Source organism: Stegodyphus dumicola, chromosome 4 (assembly GCF_044657685.1).
Source record: "Stegodyphus dumicola isolate Sdum_Otavi_A_Nest chromosome 4, ASM4465768v1".
NCBI classification, from domain to species: domain Eukaryota; kingdom Metazoa; phylum Arthropoda; class Arachnida; order Araneae; family Eresidae; genus Stegodyphus; species Stegodyphus dumicola.
The window spans coordinates 259,129,819-259,137,982 of NC_140771.1; the positions used below are offsets into that span (position 1 = coordinate 259,129,819).

Sequence of the window (8,164 nt, forward strand, 5' to 3'; positions counted from 1 at the left end):
AAAAATTAAGGTAATTTGATTTTATTCGGTTAAGGTACAAAAATTAAGATCAAAGTTTATTCCCAGGCAGCACGTCTCCAAAAATATACGTATAATTTTGGTCAAATAAGAGATGGTATTTTTTGCACGTTACTTTTACGAAATTTATACGAATGAAAAAGGCTGAAGTTACTGTTAACTCTTGATCGTTATTTTCCACACGTTATTTTTACGAAAATTATACGAATCCGAATGTACTGATAAAACTACCGCCATGATGGTATATTTTATTCGTCACTTTTACGCATATTATACGAATCCTAATGTTCTGAAAGAAACTACTGCCTTTATGGTATATTTCATTCGTCACTTTTACGGATATTATACGAAGTCTAAAAAGATTGAAAATGAAGTTTATTAATTCAAAATATTTAGTGTATTTCTGGCATTTCACTTTGTTTTCCTCGTCCACGAACATGAAAAAAGGGGCATTCATATATGAGGCTAAAATTTTTCTATAAATTTTAACATGTGAGCTAAATCTTTACGTGCATTTTTGCAAAAAATTATATTTTCTTAATTCAAACATCTTCAAAATAACTTATTTATTTTCTTATATCAAATTTGTTATTTTTATTCATATCAACACTTACATTAATTTACACAATTTAATTTCTTTTATGAAAATCCTATTACCCATTTAACTGGAATAAGCTGTATATTAAATTTGTGTACTTACTGAGTTTGGTACAATACTCTCCTTATTTTATTTAGCAAATGCGGGCAATTGAATTGGAATAAGACTAGCAAATCTTTCATGTCGAGGAATAGAATAATAAATACAGCAGAAGATGCTCGAAAACGTTTAACTTCTTGAACAATAGTTTAATGTAGACCAAAGGATCATTAATTATAATCAAAGATATACTAATATTTTTATTTAATAATAATAATAATAACTCTATGAAATTGCAAGCTGAATCCTGATATTTTACATATATTTCAGTTCCTTTAATCTTTGTTATAAAAATCATATGAGGCTAATTTTTTTAAATTTTGTTTAATGTACGGAAAAAATGATATAGCGATTTTAATAATTTTTATATGAGGAAAAAATTAATAAATAATGTAAATAAATAATTATATTATATTTTATATTTTTCCTGAAACAGTTAAAGACATTCTTAATATGGAGATCAACAGAATAAGTACAAGGGTCCAGTTAAATGAACTCAAAATTTGCATAGTTAATTTTATGCTATAAAAATTAACCGGATTTACGATTATACACTGAGCATGCGCATATACAGACATTTCTATTTCTCGTAGAAAAATTTAATTATTACCTTAATACAGAGATGCTGTGAATATAAATTTATATAATGCAAAAGTAAGTTTATTTCATATGCTTATTTAGAGGCTTTCTTAATATGTTTAATTATAAAGAAAAAAAAGCGTTGCAATTCTTGTTCACTGACCAATGGCAAAGCAGACACTTTCTACTTCCGGTTGTGGCGGGATATTTGTGAAGTCAGCACTCAGCAATGGCGGTCGAAATGAATGGTAAAGTCGCAAACAATACTGTTTGTTCGTGGATTGGCGTTTGTGACTGAATCCATCGAAGTTACTAATTATTTGAAGAAAGTAAGTGAATATTTTATATTTTCAGTGTTTAATACTCGTACTTTTTTTCACCTATATAAAATTTTATAAATAGAGTCTGTGTAGGAAATGTGATTTTCCATATGTTATTCTTTTGTGTACGTGCCTAATGATTCATTTTCAGGATTTGGTACTGTTAAATTTTGCACTAGTCTGTTTCTTACTGTTTGTGTCACTCCTTTTTGTATGTGTCTCACCTTTTTATAGTTATATTATTTTTACTCAAACGTTTTAATATTTACTACTTACTAATTAAGCAGGAAATAGCTTTTAATGGAAAAAGAAAGGCAATATTAACATGACTAATTGTTCAGAAATCTGTTATGGAAATATTATCTACCTTATGCCAAAAAATAAAGCATGTAACTTTCATTTATTTATGAAATTCAAAATTTTTTATTTGCTTAGTGTTTTCTCTAAAAATAATTTAATTTCTTATTTTTGAATTTAGTTTTATAAATTTGCTTTAATATATAATCTTTAACTCAAAGATATTGTGCTATTAAAAAAGGAAACTTTATGCCATAGAAACACAGGTACTTTGTTCCAAATCTGTGTTCATTTTTTTTATATATATACTGAATTTTTATGCACTTGTAATTACTGAAATATATCCTTTCATGAATAATAAGTAAGTCCTAAGTCCTTTCATGAATGCATTTCTTTTTTGTTTGTTTGATTTTGTTGTTTTAAAAGATCTGCCATAGTTAAAGAAAGAAAATAAAGTAAGAATGCTTTACTTTCAGTTTTGAATAAATTTATTACTATTTACTGCAGCTTCAAGTTCTCTAAACATAATTTTCGAAGTCAAAACTTGATAGTTATGTTGATTATTAGACTTGCATGAAAAAATTTATTGAAAAATTAGTATTTGATCTAAAATACTTTAAATTATTTGAATTATATTTTACTAAATCATGTATTTTGATATAACTAGATAGTTAAAAAAATTTAAATTGTAAATGTGCAGAAATGCTTATATAAAACCAAGAAATTGTTTATATTTTTGTTGCTTTTTCCCTTGTAAATTAATTATATATATATATATTACAGTCTGGGGAGTCGGCACCCTGCTGAATTGTAGTAAACGAGACGTCCAATCTACTAGACCATCAAAGATGCAGATTTGGATTTTCTATTTCATAGTTATTGAAATCATAATGGTATGTTTGTTTAAATTAGTACTGTTTATGAATGTGATAAAAATAAATTCTGATAAGATAAGAAATGATTTATTTTCTATTAATTATGAACTGTAAATAATGTAACCAATTTTCTTCATAGTATTTACTAAACATTTTTTTTTTTATAAAAGGGAGGTAGTCTTATTTATACAATTCTTGCAGAGATACCAAGAAATAAAACATTTCAGGAATTTTCACTCAGTATATCTTGATGTGTAAAATCGTGTTGTTCAATGCCATATTACTTTTTCACAGGAAAATAATTTTATTGATCTAACATGTGCATAAATCAAACTTTTTTAAGAATGATTACAGTTTCTAAGCTAACTTAAAATTTTCAGATTTAGAAAATGTATGTTTAATGTAGCATTAGTTTTCCATGGAATAGAAAAGGTTTTCAAAATGTTCAGTTGTTAGAGGGAAATAATATAAATGAGATTGTCATGATACAGTTTCAGCTGGAAATGAAACTGAATTTTCGGATAGTGAAGATTTCATTTAAGAATTCTAATAAAACTGATTAATGTAAATCCTCTGCATTTAAGAATTCGAATAAAACTGATTAATGTAAATCCTCTGCATTTAAGAATTCTAATGAAACTGAATAATGTAAATCCTGTGATTCATGTAGGTATTCTTCTGCTATCAGGAGATTCAGAAATGTGTGTTTATATGCATGCATTTTTAAATGTAGGTGCTCGTGTGTGCATGTGTATATTCTTTATGTATGTATGTGTATACTTATACACATATATGCGCATACATGCATATACACATGCTTGCATATCTACAGTGGAACCCCGAGATACGAGTTTAATTCGTTCCAGCATTCAACTGGTATAGCGAATTTCTCGTATCTAGAAAAAAGCTTCCCCATTGAAAATAATGGAAATTCAGTTAACCTGTTCCACCCCCCAAAAAATATCAACATTTTAATATCAAGTCAATTTTTCCTAATAAATAACACTGGTAAATAATATAACAATAGTTTAACTTTGTTACCAACATTTTAACTCATTCTCATTAATCCACACCAACAACAGCTTCTCAGCATCTAGGAGTACTTTTATGGTGCTTGGAAGCAACGATAATTCCTTGGCTACATCAGGTTTCTTAATTTCTTCCTTCTTCAGAATAGTATAGATTTTCGATGTTGAAAGGCCGCAAGTCTTCGCCAATTCCGTCACCATGCTTATGTTTATCTACGATTTCTTTCTTGATATCAACTTCCATGGCCTTCTTATTTTTCTTTGCAGCACTATCTGAGGCAACAATCTTCTTGCGGGGCATCTTGAAATAATTATTTTCATGTTTAAATGTCAAAACAATTAACTTGCAAGTGCACAAACACGTATATAAAAGAACACTGAGTGATCTGATGAGGGGATTCCCCGAGTTGAGCCGGATAGGGAAATGGCACCACTCATACCAACAGCCTGGCTCATTGCTCGTTACTCAAATTAATGCTCGTATTTTGCTCATACTTTCCTCATATCTCGAGGTTTCATTGTACATTTCTGAATCCCATCCTAAATAACGGAGGAGTACCTTTGCCAGTATTGCAACAGAGCTAGAATGAATTATTGTGTTAAATATGTGGAAAATGCATGGTTAAAGTACTGTTATTTTCTAAAAATATTATGTATGTCTATTTTTTACAAGAAGAAAAAATAGCTAAAAGCTTTTAATTTACTCGTATTTATTAGTCCAAAGGGGCTTTGTCCCTAAAGAACTAATGTTTTTGTTTTGCATTGGTTCACTATAAATATCTGTTTCACTTTTCAAACTGTTCCCACCAAATGTTAAGAGTCCCTAGTGTGGGATTAATACTATCTTAGTGCCCTCTATAACCTATGTTAGGGTTAACCTGTATAACCTACAAGGATTGCCAGTTTAGGCGAGATATCTAGGTAGTCATCATAATACGTACCTTATTTTTTATTATTTTAAAATTAAATTGAAAGTAATAAACTAGTTTTCAAGAATGGAGTTAAACTAGATTTGCATTCAACTCTGGTTTATTGTGTTAATGATGTTTTGCTGTAACAAATATGAATTTTTTGTTTAAGTATAATAATTTAAAATGTTTTTTCTAGAGAATGAAGTACTGCCACTAAGGTAAAGGTGCTAACTTGCAAGGTAATTTTCTATTCTACATTAACTCAATCTTTATGTCCTGTTACAGATATATTGGCAGAAATAATGAAAACCTGACATTCAAAAAGAAAAATAATAATGTTGAATGTAGTATATTAGATGGTTAACTGAGGTTTGGCAACTCATTAATAATCTTACACATATTGAGTACGAATAACTTTGACAATTACCGGTATTTTCAGTAGTATAAAATTAGGCAAGAAAGCAGTTTTAGCTTAGCACCGAGCTTAAATATAACTCTCTTACCAATATTGGTTTGACGAAGGTAAAATATAATTGAATTTAATAAGTTGGAAATACTGTCTGTCTTTCCATGAGTTAAAAAATAATTTCAAATAAAATTTCTTTTTTCAGTTTTTCATGTTATTTGTTTAATGTTATTGTAATCTGATTTATCATATTTAGTCACATATTCCATCCCTCTTTGCACTATAGTATATAATTCAAAGGACTTATCAGTTTCAGCAATATTTTTTTTTACCAGTATACATTTTTACCAAAACTCTGTTTCTAAATCATATCCTGAAAAATTAAGGAGTAAAGTACACAAAGAAGGAAAATATGCAAGTAAATAATGGCATTTAGTGTTGTTTATGTGTCTATTATTTGTACTAGATTGTAAAAGTTATAAAATTCTATTAGCTTTTTTAAATTATTCTTTTTTAAATTGAGGTGCTTCTTTGAACCCAAATGGTTAAAGCCCTAGTGTGACTTTGGTACTTTGATCTTCTATTCCTAATAAATAATCCAGCTGCATACAGTTTACTCAATTTCTGCCATGTGTAAGATAAACAATATTAGCTTTTTTTAAATATATCTTTTACAACTATTCCATCAGGTAGATTTCTTTCATATTTTGCCTTAATTGAGTTATCCTGCTAATTAAGAATTTATTAAAGTTAATATGTTAAGTTTTTGTGTGTATAATTCATTTTAAGTATGTGCAAGCAAATGCATACATTAACAGTTACATAGAATTATGTTTTGGGTATCAAATTCAGAAATTTTGGAGCTGTTTTTAGAAGATTTATTAATGATTTATACTACATTAATATTGGTAAAAAAATTCTGTGGCTTTTATATGAGAGTATATATTTTAAAATAGCTGCATGATATGGTAGAGGTAAAAAGCTTCATGTGGATCATAAATTAATATTATGTGGCAATTTTTCATTTATTTAATAAAGAAAATATTCAAGCCACAACTGAAATTTTTTCACTGGATTATTTGCATACAAAGTTTGCAGCAAATATTTCCTGCAACAGAAGTGACAATTTTTATTTTGCCAAGACAGGAAATTTAGTTAGTGAAAGCAGTAACCCTATTTTGAGATGTTAAACAGGAAGGCAAATTTTTGAATTTAAATTGATTTTTGAAGGAAGACTTCATTTAGTATTGCTATCATTCTACGTGGCTCTTAACTTTTTTATGGTATTTATAATTTTATTGTTATTCAGCATTCTGTTTGCTTAGAATGCACATGAATGTAAACTTGAAATATTTTATATTGCAAACTGATATGCCATTGTTATCATAATTAAAGATTTTTGCTCTGATTTTGGAGGAATTTACTGATAATACTTTTGATTGTGCATTGGTTTCTGGTTTATTGAAATGTGTAAAATAGCCTGTTAATGCATATACGTATGTTAATGACATGTATATGTTTATGGAGTATTCTGTTATATGTATATAGTGTTGTGATTAGTTTTCTGCTTACTCTTTATTTAAGAAAAAGTTATCTGTAAGAAAGCGAATATTCTTTACTATATGTAGGAGTAAAATTGAAAAGGCTAATGCAATATAATTAATACAAATTTAAGTTTTTTTTCTCATGTACTTAAATACAAACATAGCCATTAAAGACTTTCTCAACCTTGCAGTTCTAAACAAATCTTAAGTATTTTTTACTTGAAATTATAGGCATTGTGTAAGGTATATAATTGAAGCTTACTGTGATAGTATAAAATTAAATTTTAATTACTAAAATGTAAATTTTTAAATATGAAATACTCAGTGCATTTTATATGCATCTTTTAATACTTCAACTATATTTAAAAACTGAAAACATCTGAAGTGTGAAATTATTACAAATTTTTCTTTCTTGTTTAGGAGCTGTTCTCAAAACATTGGGTGACAAAGAATTCACTTTTACAAAAATCGAGCAGGATATTAAAGACAGCGAACTATAGAACAAATATGGCGAAGCTGCATGAAGTCTATGTTGAATTTTATTATTGAAAAAAATATGCTCTTCAGATTTAATGTTAGTTTTTATTGTTTAACAGTAATTGCAGTTTTTGAATACCTGTAAAATAAACCTAATTCTTAAATTAATTTCATGTGTATTTCTTTTGCAAGTATTACAGTTCATAATACTTCAAACAACTTGAAATTTTATACTTGTTAATTTATGTGGGATATGTTCATAATAATTTTATAATTTAAATAACTCATTGTCATCATATGAGCATAATCTAAAATGCACAGCATTTGACAACAAATTAATAAAAAAATTAGCCAACTTCTAATTGCTTTCTTTTGTCCAGTTGCCTCTTTTTAAATCATTTAATACCATAAAGCTATTTGATAAAAAAAAAAAAAAATTGGTATGTCCACATCAACATGCACATTTATAATGATGTTATAGAAAAAGTCACATGAGATAAATATTAAAAAATTCAATATTCCTAAACAAATTAACTTTTTGAAATTTTATCTGGTATATAAGATAAAATAAAGAACATATTTAGGTAATTTTGAATTTGCATAATTTTATGAACTTATTTATGAAATTAACAGTTACATTGTAAAAGGGAACTTTTTAAAAATACTTCAATAAAACATTTCTTTTGTAGAGGTTAACTTTAGAGTACTGATCTAATATATTTATAAGATTTTCAACTGAGAAAGACAACAATAATAGATTACAATACATTACATACATTGCAAGATTGACTGATAAATGTAAAATTTTTACATATCATAATTATGTGTGTAATTAAAACAGAAGCTACTCGATTAACTTGCATGCAAATTAATATTTTCTTTAACATGTTTGGGATAAACTGAATTTTAATAAATAAATATGTATATATTTGTGTATTATCTGAAGATATGAATGAAATATTTGTGACATTAAACATTCATCTTCAAGGAAAATAACAAAGTCAACTTGGTA

At 27.2% G+C, this 8,164-nt stretch overlaps 1 long non-coding RNA gene across 1 annotated transcript; it reads left to right on the top strand.

The window, feature by feature from the left end:
• The first annotated feature begins 1,474 nt into the window (after positions 1 to 1,474).
• LOC146997870 (uncharacterized) lies at positions 1,475 to 7,320 on the top strand. The gene is made up of 4 exons (XR_015040919.1): positions 1,475 to 1,623; positions 2,695 to 2,804; positions 4,922 to 4,964; positions 7,096 to 7,320. It is a non-coding gene; the product is annotated as an uncharacterized LOC146997870 (long non-coding RNA).
• The last annotated feature ends 844 nt before the right edge of the window (positions 7,321 to 8,164 follow it).